Genomic DNA, 13,316 nt, shown 5'->3' with positions numbered 1-13,316 from the left:
ATTGGCAGCCATGCTTGTATGGAGCCTGCCTCTCTTTGAAACTGCTGCAAGAACGTCCTTCGAACAGAATGTCTGTTATTGAGACACTTGGCGTACCGCTGTGCCAATATAAAGCTATGTATGTGCATAAACCAAAACGGATTCTTCATACAGTTTTTTTTTTCTTATTTCCTTAACAGCATTTACGTGCAGTTTCAAAGGCGATTCACTCAGCATCTGCGAAGCTCCGAAAGGAAAACGCAAATAAGTTTCGCTGTGTCTCAAGTGTGTCTGACTTCGTGCTGCATTGATAATAAAACTTTTCTTAAGAAGCGCCATTGACTTCTTACTGTGATGTTGCTCAGTGAATAAGATCTGCTTGAGCAATGACGCAGTCCTATTCACCATCGACTGCCTCCTGCGACTGTTTCACAAAGACAACCCAGAAAGCGAAAAAAATTGTTTAGGAGGAAGAAATCCGCGAGGTTTACCTGAGGCGTCATCTGACATGTTAATTATTATGCATAAAAAGAGAGAAATTAAAATGCGCTGTCGCCCAAGAACGAAACGTGAATTAGAAACAGAGCGGTAAACCTCTTACGTTTAACTATCTGAATTTGCGATGTGTTATGGTGAGACCAGGCTCTGGTCGCTTCGTACAGATCCAAAACTAAGTACTACGTAAATAAATCACACCAAGCTTGGTAAAACATAAAAAAAAAGTTGAAAAAGAATTTATCTTTTGTCCTCTTGTGGTCACGTTTATTCTTCCGCGACAGTATATCAAGGAGCAGAAGAATGACAGCACGACGCAATTATAAATAAATAAATAAATAAATAAATAAATAAATAAATAAATAAATAAATAAATAAATAAATAAATAAATAAATAAATAAATAAATAAATAAATAAATAAATAAATAAAATCTTTATTTCCAATGACATTTGGGGGTCCCTTAGGCGAAAAGCGGTAATAACACCCCTTGAATATGCCTAAGGGCCCACGTACATGACAGCGGTATTAAAATACATACTTTCAAAAACAAATTTACAATAAGAGAAAAGAACTGCAGGTAAAAAAATAAATTAAAAAGAGGTTGTGCAAATACAACAATGGAACAGTAGAACAAATGAGGTCAATATATAAGTACACTCCAGGACGGTTGTGCATTGGAGCTGAAATATTCGGAGTTCACGTGAACACATAAAAAGACGAAAACAATAAACGTGAATATAAAGAGTAATGAAACATTCTTGATAGTGTTCGAACAGTATATTATAAAAAAGTTTAGGCAAGAGTTAGAAAAAATTCACGCATTTGTTTTTTGTAAACGTAGAAAAGTTGGCGTCTTTCTCTTCATATTTATTAAGTAGGGATGGCACTGCGAATCTAAGAGACTGCAAAAAATAGGTCGTGCTCGAACGAGGAACAAGCCACCTGTCGGCGCTGCGGGTGCGTGAATCAGTGTAATGCATGCTTATGTTAGATGAATCTTTAATAAACGCTCTGAATTGTTCCTTTGCGAAGAAGTAAGCATACATTAAACGAAAATCGAACACGCGTTTCACACTGATTATTTTATAGCGATCAAACAATGCACCTGTAGAACTATTGCGCGGGACATTTGTAATATGTATACCGAAGTGCTCTCTTCTGCAATAGGTGAATTGTTGTTATTTTACTTAGGGTTGTAGTGCCCCAGACTAACAGGCAGTAATTTATATGGGAAGAAAACAGCATGATAAATCTGAAGTTTAGCTTTTTCTGGACGAAAGTGCCTACATCGTGACAGAACACCAGCAGCACGCGATAATGATGTAGTCAGTGATTCAATATGACACGTCCATGCCATATGGGCAGAAAAAGTGACACCCAGAACTTTATGTTTCTACACTATTTCAACGGGTATTCTCTCAAGCGTTAGTGATTGGTTCCCGTTGACCTCCAAGCTTCGGGATCTGAAAAAGACAACTTTTGTTAGTTTTTTTTCGCATTTATTCGTAGCCCATTAGCAGTGGACCATTGCAGCACATCTGAAAGTACACTTTGGGTTCTGGCAACAATTTCAGTTGAATTTTGTCCAGAAACAAAAATACTAGTGTCATCGGCGTAGAGTAGGAATGAGGCATCATTGTTTATCTTAACAATATCATTTATGTAGATAATGAAGAGCATTGGTCCTAATATGCTTCCTTGAGGCACGCCACAAGAAATGGTTTTAGAAGAAGAAAAACAGTTAGCAATTGAAACGCATTGCTTCCTCTCAGACAGATATGAACCAAACAGTGAATTAGCTACGCCACGTACCCCATAAGCGTTTAACTTCCCGAGTAAAATGTAATGGTTTAGGGTATCGAAGGCCTTGCTATAGTCAATGAAAACACCAAGCGTAAGCTTTTTTTCTTCGGTGTTCTTAATTATCAATTCTTTTTGAGCTAACAGCGCAGTCTGTGTAGATTTACCACGTTGAAAACCATGCTGATACTCTGAAAGTATATTGTGTTTATTAAAGAAGCTACTTACGCGGAATAATATTATTTTCTCTAATCTCTTAGAGAATACAGGTATCGTTGAAATTGGTCGGTAATTATTATCATCATTAATATCTCCACTTTTAAATATAACGAACTTTTGAGATTTTCATGAGATTTGGGAAACAGTCAGACTGAAAGACGAGATTAAACACGTAAGCTAGACAAGGAGCAAGCAGGTGCTAATCACTACGTGCTTAATCACTTCTACTTGAAATCCATCGACATCGACAGCTTTACTGTTTTTTAGGGAAAGAAATGTACGTACTATTTCTGCTTCATCTGTAGGTGCGAGGAAAATTGCATCAGTATTATGGTAAGTAATATGAGTAATGCTTGCCAGTGGTTGCGCTGCATTAGCAAAGTGCTCACTGAAGTGCTCAGCTAAAGGCACACCGGAAAGTTTGTTCTCGCTAATGGTTATTTCCGTTAGAGTATTATGACCCGCATTGCGGTTCAGTGCCTAATTGATGACTTTCCATACCTGGTTTGGGAGCCGTCGATATGTGTCAGAAAACATGTGGTTATAGTAGGAGGTCTTTGCCTTTTTCAATGCGGCAGTTTGTTTCTGTACGTTTTAAAGGCCTCAAATTCCTTAATATCTCTTGTGCGCAAAAACTTCTTAAAAAGGCGACTTTTTTTCTTGATCATTTTGATATGCTCCCGCCTTATCCAAGGTTTTCTTTTTCTGTTAGCTTTGGCGCTTACGTAAGGAAAATATTTGTTGTAATGACTAGTGAATATAGATAAGAATTCACGATAGCTCTCATTTGGGTCTGGCTTATCATAAACAGAGGACCAATCTTCCCTGAGCATACGCATGCGGAATGAGGTCCTGTTTTTGTTAGACATACATGTATGTTTAAAGATATCCCCCCATGGCAAGTTATTCCTTTTTCAGTAGTTTTAGGAAAAGCGATAAAGACAGGACATTGGTCACTTACGCAGGCGCATACCGTGCCAGATGCGCCTACATCAGTGTCTATGCTGACGATAAACAAGTCAAGTATGGACTGGCAAGTTGTCGTTACGCGTGTTACGCGTATTAATGACGTTATTGTAGCCACAAGCGTAAATTTTGTTAAGGAATTCCCGGGAGGTCAAATTATCCTTCAGAATGTTTATGTTAAAGTCGCCACCTATTAGAGTGTTACAGCGATGAAATGTTCAGTATTCTAATATATCTTCAATAAATTCCAAGAATACACTCGTATCACCAGACGGTGGGCGGTAAAACGCCACGTGCATGTTGATATTGCTCTTTATGCAAATCACTTTATAGTCAGCTGTAATGCACGTGAATTCCGGGATTATGTCGCAGAGCATGCGTTTATTTACGTGCATTGGCACTCCGCCACCACGGAAGCCACTTCAACTGATAAAATAGTGATTGTAGTCAATCATATTTAGCATATCGCTTGCTTCATGATACCACGTTTCAGTCAACATGATCAGGTCGAACAGGAGGTTGAACTCGTTAAAGAATGTGCCTAATTCATCTAGCTTAGGGGCGGCGGAACGTACATTGAGGTGAATAGCAGTGAACATGCCCTGCGACTGCGCCGGAAGTTTAAGTTCACATGGCAGACAAAATTCTTGATACAGCATCGCGTTTACAAGAAAAAGTAACACAGATTACAACCATAAGCACCCTAGGCAATCTTGCCGAGCTCAGAATCTGTTTCAATGCGCACCACTTGACTGGACTGTGTCTTGCGTGCGGAAATCCTTCCATTCTTCGTCCACACAAACTGTCACTGATTCTGCCGTTTTTTTTTTTTTTTTGCAACTGCCTGTGCAAGCAGCCGCTTCAATGTCGGACAGAGATGCTCATTCACGAAGATTTGTGCTTCGCTGGTGATTCCTAATGTGATTTTTGCGGGCTTTCTCGACCACAAGGTCCCGTTTCTGCTTGCTTTTGAACTGATCAATAACGTTCGTTTTGCCCTGCTCACGAGTCGGTACTCGGTGGCACACTTCTATATCGCTAGCAGAAATGGTTCGCCAATGACATCACCAATCTTGCCTACAAGATCAGTGATGTTTTCATTTTCCATCTCAACGAGACCTTTTATTTCAACATTCGATCTGCGCGTGTATTGCTCACCTTGAACAACTCGCTTCTGCAGTTCGACAATGACTGAGCTCATTTTCACTGCATTTAGCCTTCAGCCTCGCATTTTCCTTCATTAAGCTTTCTCTCTCGGTGCGCCCTTCCATTAACTGGTGTTTCATTGCCTTCAAATTGTTTTTCCATGAATTCCAGTCCCTCCTTCATTTGTTCCATCGCCGCACGTAGTTCGCGCAAGTCAGAGCGAGCATCACGATCCTTCTGTGACATCACAAAGAGTAGAAGTGCAAAATGTGCAAAATAAATTCGATAAGCCAAATGACACAGTAAGTTGGCAGCGGTGACAAAGAAAATAAAACGCGTCTATAACAGACAGAAAATACAGCACCAACCTGCAGTACGACAACACGTTTGACAACTCGCATAGACAGCGGCACCAGTTTAGCCTCTAGGTGTTATAGAGAGAAACTATGGGGAGCACGGCGCAGAACGCGCGTTTGGTCTCCGCCGTGCGTTCGCTCCCCGTGAAAGTGCGCGTCCCTCGCGCGCTTTCACTCGCACATACAGCATACGGCGCGCGGCGACGATTTAATCGCCGTTCACGTCTCACGAAACCTGACGGTGACGGTGACAGCGACGGCGACGCCGAAGGCAGAAATCTGCTTTGGGTGTCCATATAGTTGCTGTCACAATAAAAGCGTTGTATTTATATACCATACTGGGGCAACATATGTTATTATCAGTTAACTTATCCGTTCTTTATGTCTCGTAACTGTTTTAACTAATATCTGTTTTTCCAATAAACTTATTGGAATTGTCAAATTCGTAACTTTTTTCTTTATATATTGTATTTGTTGAATATATATAAACGTAAAGTTTTCGTCGAAGGTTACCTTTAGAATTTACTGCTGTTACTGCTCAGTTGAGAATTATTTTTCTCTCTTGCCCTTGGGGACTGTCTTTAAAATATCGCTTTAAGGCCCCTTCAAAGCTAGTTTTGCTGCTCTACCTGAGTCAGAATGTAACTGATTACTTAGGTGGCTGCCAACACAGCCTTGATTATTTGCCCCCTAGGGTTGGCTCCTTTACCCTAACTGGATCGATTCGGGGTAGCAGAGCACGGGTGCGCAGTTCAAGGCGCGGCTGCCTTGGAGCCATCACTCTTACGGATTGTCTAGGGCCTAAAGCCCCTGGAAAAATACCTCCAGGGGCTTTACTAGGACCACAAGATCACTGCCCCCATATGAGGATGAAGATACTTGAGCATCAATGACCGTTACTTCAATATGCAGATGAAGTACTTGAAACTAATGATTCAGATTATTACATATCCCGATTGACAATCCCAGCATTGCCCAGTTTTATGCTGGGCATGCCGGAAATGTGCTGGGCATGCTGGATAAAATGCTGGGCACTATGGAACTCATCGTCAGTATGCTGGGTAGAGGGTGGGTGATATAGATGTTGCTGGGTAGATGCTGGGTACATGGTGGAATACCTACTGGGTGACTTGTCTCAATATTGGGTGTGCTGGGTGGATGATGTAATACGTACTGGGCGACCTGTGCAAATGATGGGTGTACTGGTTGGATGGTGGGTGAATGTTGTGCGTGCTGGGTGAATGGTGGGTGTACTGGGTGGATGGTGGAAGGATAATGGGTGACTTACAGGGTGTTTCAGTGAACACTTTAAAAAATTTTTTAAGGTTGCTTGTGGTAGATAGCACAGTTCTAGTTATTGAGCTGGTCTACTCGAAGAGGCGGAGATTACTTGCAAAAAAAGAAATGCATAATCAACTATACAATTAAGAAAAAATCACTAATTAAGTTTTTAACTAATTACATATTGTCCCATATTCCAATTAACAAATTCTAGCCGTTGAGTTCACAAGGCGGATCCACGAATTATCAGGATGACACCTGTTTGGGGATATTAATTATTACGATATAAATGTATTGGTTACCTGTGACAGATAGCACAATTCCATTTCATGATCTGGTCTACTCGAAGAGGCGGATATTACTTGCACAAAAAATTCAAATCTTCTGTTAAATATCAGTGTTACACTTTAAGCAGTAAATCAACATTGGAAGTGGTTTATTTTCTACCATCAGTTAGATTGAACTTGTTCAGTCACACCTTCTTTGGAACTTCATCATGTTAAGCTCAATCTTCTTACCAGCATCCAAATTTTGAGAGTGATGCCTGGTTTTTACGCGAAGGGTTGTTGCATCCTTTTTCTTTTCTACATAAACATTAGGTTGTTTCTCAAGGGAAACCGCCTGTGGAATGGTCTTGAAACTGAATCTGATTAGCATATGTATTCAGAAGAGTGTATCAGGAAAGTCAAGCTTCTTTCATGACTGCCTTCTTTTCAAAACAGCTGGGAACGTGCTTGCATTTTTGCAGGATTAAGTATATTTATATATTCCCAAATGCTACACAGGGCACTCATTTTTATGTTTTACGGAAATTGAGCTCGGTTATTCGATTAGGCGGACATTAGAAGCACGAGAAATAGAAACACATATTCAACTATAATTAACAAAATTTCACTAATTAACTTCTTAGTGAATTATTTTACGACATATATTGCCATTTACGAATTGTAGCCGGTGAGGTTGTCACGCGTATCCACTTGGAATTCATTTCCAGAATGACACCAGTTAGGAGGTATGCGCCATCGAACTCGCCATAAAAATTCACTGTTATTCTACTTACTTTTTTACCAAAATGCTGTTTAATACATGGAAGCACAAAAGTAACTGGAACGCCCATGTATTTCGTCCCACACTTTGGGAAATAATATCTCTAAACTGGTGTCATCCTGGAAATTCATTTTAAGTGCACGCGTCTTGCCAACTCACCGGTTACTATTCGTAAATTGCAATATGTGCCGTAAAGTGATCAACTAAGAACTTCATTAGTCAATTTTCATTAATTAGTTGAATATGTGTTTCGATTTCTCGTGCTACAAATGTCCGCCTCTTCGAATAACCCAGCTCAGCGATAAGAATTATGCTACCTGCCACAGGCCATTTTTAAAAATTCCGTAAAGCTTAATTTTGAACACCCACATCTATAAAGAATAATTTGTAATAAATTGTAGTTTGTAATGATCGTTTTTTGACCACATGGGCATAGATTCTGTCTAGCACACGGTCAAGGTACTTAAGTGGCCATTTTGCTTAGCCTCATCTAAATTAGTATTCTAAATAAAATAAAAATACAAAAAAATGTGAAAAACTACGACTATCAGATTGAACTATTGAATGAGAACTATACGTTCTTGCATAAGACCCTTTTTAGAAATATTTCATATCATGTACCTTTTATAACAAGCGGAGCTGCATAAGCCGGCCGTAATGTGTGCCGCCTGCCACTGCGTTGCCTAGCAACCACCTCGCAGAGCGTCGCGCGCTATGCTCGGGAGAGAGAAAGAGAAAATGAGAGTAAGAGTGCGTGTGTCGCGTGCTATGCTCGGGAGAGATAAGAGGAAAATTAGAGCAATAAAAACAAATTGTAGCAGCACCAACGAGGCAACGCGCAAAGGTGCCGCCGACGCCATCCGCGCTTCTCCGTTTCCCCGCATTAGCATCCGTGACTGCAGCAGGCGCCTCTGGCTGCGGCTCGGCCGAGCTCCCACCAGCGGCACGCTACTGCGCCTGCGCCGTGACGTCATCTCGGCGTGTCGTCTGCTGCGCGCCGTCCGTACACTGTGCATAGCTTTAGCCCCACTTCCCCTACGTGTGCTTGGACTGCAAGTGCTTCGCGAGGCGTTCCCCGTTGCCACGCACCACGAGGAAATGCTTATACACTTCGTGTAACTAACCATCACTTGGAATTACTTCGTATAACTTAGCATCACTTAGTATAGCCAGGACCAGCTAGGAACCGATCAGCTCCGCTGTGTCTTTAGCCTTGCGCCACTAGTGCAGGCTACCTCGATTTTTCTTTGATTGAATCACATTTAGTATACTAATATTGCATGCTTTGGTCTACGGCTTTACGCACCGACAATTAAAATGAAAATAACTTGTGGTCTAATGCACATAAGTTGATACTTCTGCTCTCTAATGTTCCTTATTACCTTTATCTACAAACTGTGCTACTTCTAATCTAAGTCGGAAATCGTTAAACTTCAGCTAAAATGAAGAAAAAATCGGAGCTCACCACACGTGTGACCGGCCGCGGTGACGCTGACGATGGACCTCCCTACGAAAACTGGCAGTTTAACCCCCAAAAGGACTTGGAGTGTGTATACAACACCGCGTTACCATCGGCTAATTTCGCCAGCTAATCCACCGTAGCGGCCGCAATGCAAAGCTGCGACTAGCCAAGCCAGGGATCCTCGATCAGTCTTTGTCGTACTACCCCCCCCCCTCCCCCTAATCTGCGAATTATTTACGTAGGAGTGGCAGGCAAAACAGGCGCCAATAAGAGATAAGAAAAGATTGCTTGTGCGGCAGCAGACTGACGCCGGACCTAGCCCGGCTCCTTGCATGAGAGGGCATGTATTGGCTCTCAACTGCGGGCCCGATCACAATCACAGCTTTCTCATGACCCTTTTTGATTCAATCAATCAATCAATCAGTCAATCAATCAATATTTATGAGCGGTGAAACAGAAATGAAGTGTAGTGGAATATGCAGAAGGAGGTCCCAAGGTTTCAAAGCACAGGCGGGACTTCCTATGTCTATACATTATATATAATATATATATATATAGCGAACACACAAGAAAGCACAGTCAATATGTGAGAAATAATAAAATCAACATCAAAACATTAGTGCTTAACTTGAAAATGGTGAGGAGGAGGAGGAGGAATAAACTTAGTTTTTGTACAGCAGATTTGTCAGAAATAAGCCTCTCTACCTAGATGACGGCTCGAGCCGATTGGCTCTGGCGGCATCTTCGGCCTACTGGATTGCCTTCCGGTGCAGAGCTGAGCAGCGCGGTCTCCCATTGCTCTCTGGCCTTGTGTGTTTTATTCTGTGTGGTTGTCCCAAGACAAGCCCAAACCATATGTTGTAAGTCCATGCCATGCCGTCGCTTACCGTCTACTTAGCGAGGAGTGTGCCGGGGGAAACGGGCCCTTCCCAATTTATAGTGTTTGGTGACCTCGCTAACGCTGGTCATCCGGTCTCTCTCCGTTCCCAGTATATGCGTGTCACCTGCCCGATCCGTCAGTTCTCGAGCCAGGTTGTGCGCTATTTCGTTCCTGGGAAGGGAGGAGTATGCGGGTGCCCATATAATGTGAACATCTCGATGAAGTACAAACATTTAACAAATTAACGAAAGACAACAGTTAAACATTCAATAGGGACATATTTAGCTTGTGCGTAGATACATGAATATGCATTATTTCTTTAAGTTCAGGTGTAAGCGTATTGCATAATGAAATCAATGAAAAATGTATGCTAATTGTTTCACAATTAGTCTGTTTCTTAGCCAGTAGAACGTTAGCCCCCACCAAAAATCTCAATGTGTTTCTACGCACCGAATCCGATTAAAACAAATTCGGGGGATAAAAAATATTCGGCAACATTTTTTTTTTCGTTTTAATCGAGAAACGCCCTAGTTGTAACCGCTGAATAAATACCTTTATTTCTTGCGCTTTCTTTAAGTTGCAGTATATTATAGTTGCTAATTTTAATATTCGTTGTGTGAGTAGTCCTGTTCGTGACTATGCACCACGTTCGATGGAATCGAACACCAACATCGATTGGAGAAGAAAGAAGAAGCGGACATGGAGCACAGCACTGGATCATCACCAAACGGCTCGTCGGCTCAATGCCGAACTCTGGAGCAGTTTGTGGAGGACCGTGGGACCTCTGTGTCTCCGGAAGGCGCCCTGAACTCCGACCCAAACCAGCAAAAGAGCAAGCACAACTTAAGTGAGTGCAAGTCAAAGGCAGCCGGCCAAGGGACGGCGCACGGGAACCCTCCGTCTGCCGAACTCAACGTAGCAGTGGCTCCAGTGGACAAGGGTGAGTGAAGCTTTCGTGGTCGCAGCGCAGGAGTAAAACCCACGGATTTTAACCATACCTTTCTTCGCTTGCGGTGACGACCATGGCCTCGCTCTAGGAAGCCCTTTATTGAATCTCCAAAGCGAAATAGCTTGACCAAAACACTACTTGCACAAAAAATTGAAATGCATAATCGACTAATAAACAATATTTTGCTAATTCAGTTTTTAACTAATTACCTGATGGCCCATATTGCAATTTACAAATTGTAGCCGTGGAGTTCGCAAGGCGGATCCACTAGGAACGAATTCTCGGGATGACACCAGTTTTGAGATATTAATTCGCGAACATTGCAGAGAAGTGCGTTGGCGTTCCAGTTAATTTTGTGCTTCAATGCAAAAAGCGACGTTTTGTGAAGAACCTAACTGGAACGCCAATGCATTTCTCCGCAAAGTTCGGGAATTATTATATCGAAACTGGTGTCATCCCGAGAATTCGTTGCAACTGAATCCGCCTTGCGAACTCCACGGCTACAATTTGTAAATTGCAATATGGGTCATCCGGTAATTATTTCAAAACGTAATTAGTGAATTTCTGTTAATTATTCTATTATGCATTTCAATTTCTTGTGGAAATAATGTCCGCTTCTTCGAGTAGACCAGCTCATGAACTAGAATTGTGCTATCTACCGCAGGCAACCTTTAAGAATTTTTGAAAGGGTTCGCTGAAACGCCCTGTATATCAAGTATCATTGTATTCCGTAAAACCGCCGAGATTCGAAAGACACTTTTGCAAAAAAAAAAACTCAGATTTAAGGGAAATATTGTACTCGGTGTGAAGCGAAAGTTTAGTAAATAAATGGGGTTTTCATGTATCGGTGATGGGCGTAAACTTGTGTTTTACTTTGCTCTTAGCAACATATAATATTACTCAACGTTTATGTTTATCCACCACAGAGGTTGTAACAATTACCATGGAATTTTTATTTTGTCCTCTGTTATATCTTGGGTCACAGTGGCACATACCCAAACTAAGATTCGCCAAGAATAAGCACACACCCAGTGGCCCATGCCTTGTGAATAATCAAATTAATAATCAAATAAATGAAAGGATTTGTCATATATATATATATATATATATATATATATATATATTAACTGGTCACTGTGTTTTAGGGCTATCACTGAGATGACATTATGTGTTGAAGTTTCTTGTACGAATTTTTATTTGTTCTGCAGAACAGAGTTGTGCTTATTTCCACTACTTTGTTGGTCAGCTTACGAGGGTTAAATAAGCCCGTTTGCAAGTACTGGCATTATGCACTCGTATAATCTTCATATCATCAGCATCAGCCTATTTTTCGGTCCACTTCCTTCGCAATTCCAAACGTCATATGTATATATATATATATATATATATATATATATATATATATATATATATATATAACCGCTGCATCCTATTCACGGCATGCTTTGAAGTATTCAACATATTAGACTGGGAGAGCTTACGAGATAGGGTAAACGGCGAATATCTCAGCAACCGTCGGTTTGCAGATGACATTGTCCTATTCAGCAATACTGGGGACCAATTACAACAAATTATTGAGAACGTTAACCGAGAAAGTCAGGTCAGTTGCTCGCAGGGTCCGCTCGTCATGAGAAGGAAATTAACAATGATAAAAATGGGTTTGGGTTCCTACGGCAAGGATTACCAAATCCTGACTTGTATTTTACCACTGTCATTCAAAAGAAAAGTATACAATCATTGCATTATACCGGTGCTAACATATGGGGCAGAAATTTGGAGGTTGACAAAGAAGCTCGAGAACAAGTTAAGGACCTCGCAAATAGCGATGGAACAAGAAACGTTAGGCGTAACGTTAAGAGAGAGGAAGAGAGTGGTGTTGATGAGAAAGCAAACGGCAATGGCCGATATACTAGTTGACATTAAAGAAAAAAAGATGGAGCTGGGCTGGCCGTGTAATGTGTAGGGTAGATAGCCGATTGACCATTCGAGTTACAGAATCGGTGCCAAGAGAAGGGAAGCGCACTCGAGGACGGCAGAAAACTAGTTGGGGTGATGAAATTAAAATTTGCATGTGCAAGAATCCGCTAGCGCAAGCCAGGGGCAATTAGAGATCGCAGGGAGAGGCCTTCGTCCTGCAGGGGACATAAAGATAGGCTCATGATGATGATCTCTGCTGAGAGAAAGAACGACCCCACTGCAGGGAGCAGTCACGCCAAACCTGGAGGGTAGGTAAAGAAAACTTCGCTTGATCACTTTGCAAGGAAGCAGTATTGCAGGGAGATATATCTATATTGCGATCTTTGGTACCCAGAAAACGAGATTAGTCTTTTAGGAAGGTAGATAGATAGATAGATAGATAGATAGATAGATAGATAGATAGATAGATAGATAGATAGATAGATAGATAGATTGATTGATTGATTGATTGATTGATTCGTTGAATGAATGAGGATTGGCAGCATAACCGATGAATGACGCAATTGCAGAAACAGCTTCCCTGTTGCCGGGCCAAGTAGTTGCAGGATCAGGGAAATCCGCCGATGAGGACACAGCCGGACAATTTTCGAACGCCGACTTCGTGGAGTGGACGCCGCCAGTTGACACGGGTACGATCGGCGTTGTTCGAGAGGTGCAGGAAACAGCTGCTTCGGAGGGATCCCGAGATTCGCCGGTAAGTATGTTCCATCAGGATCATCGTGTCTTCCTTACTGTCCTAAGTAAATAGTCCACCGAT

At 41.6% G+C, this 13,316-nt stretch overlaps 1 long non-coding RNA gene across 1 annotated transcript in view; it reads left to right on the top strand.

Annotated features, from left to right (window-relative positions):
- Positions 1 to 326, top strand: part of LOC119466455 (uncharacterized) — a 13,679-nt gene extending 13,353 nt beyond the window's left edge. The window contains exon 4 of the long non-coding RNA XR_005195134.2: positions 180 to 326. This is a non-coding gene — a long non-coding RNA (uncharacterized LOC119466455). The remainder of the gene's footprint in view (positions 1 to 179) is intronic.
- Positions 327 to 13,316: the final 12,990 nt, after the last annotated feature.

The sequence above is a fragment of the Dermacentor silvarum genome, chromosome 10 (assembly GCF_013339745.2).
Source record: "Dermacentor silvarum isolate Dsil-2018 chromosome 10, BIME_Dsil_1.4, whole genome shotgun sequence".
In the NCBI taxonomy this organism is placed as follows: domain Eukaryota; kingdom Metazoa; phylum Arthropoda; class Arachnida; order Ixodida; family Ixodidae; genus Dermacentor; species Dermacentor silvarum.
Note: the sequence above shows the minus strand (reverse complement) of the source record. Positions and strands in the feature narration are given on the sequence as shown.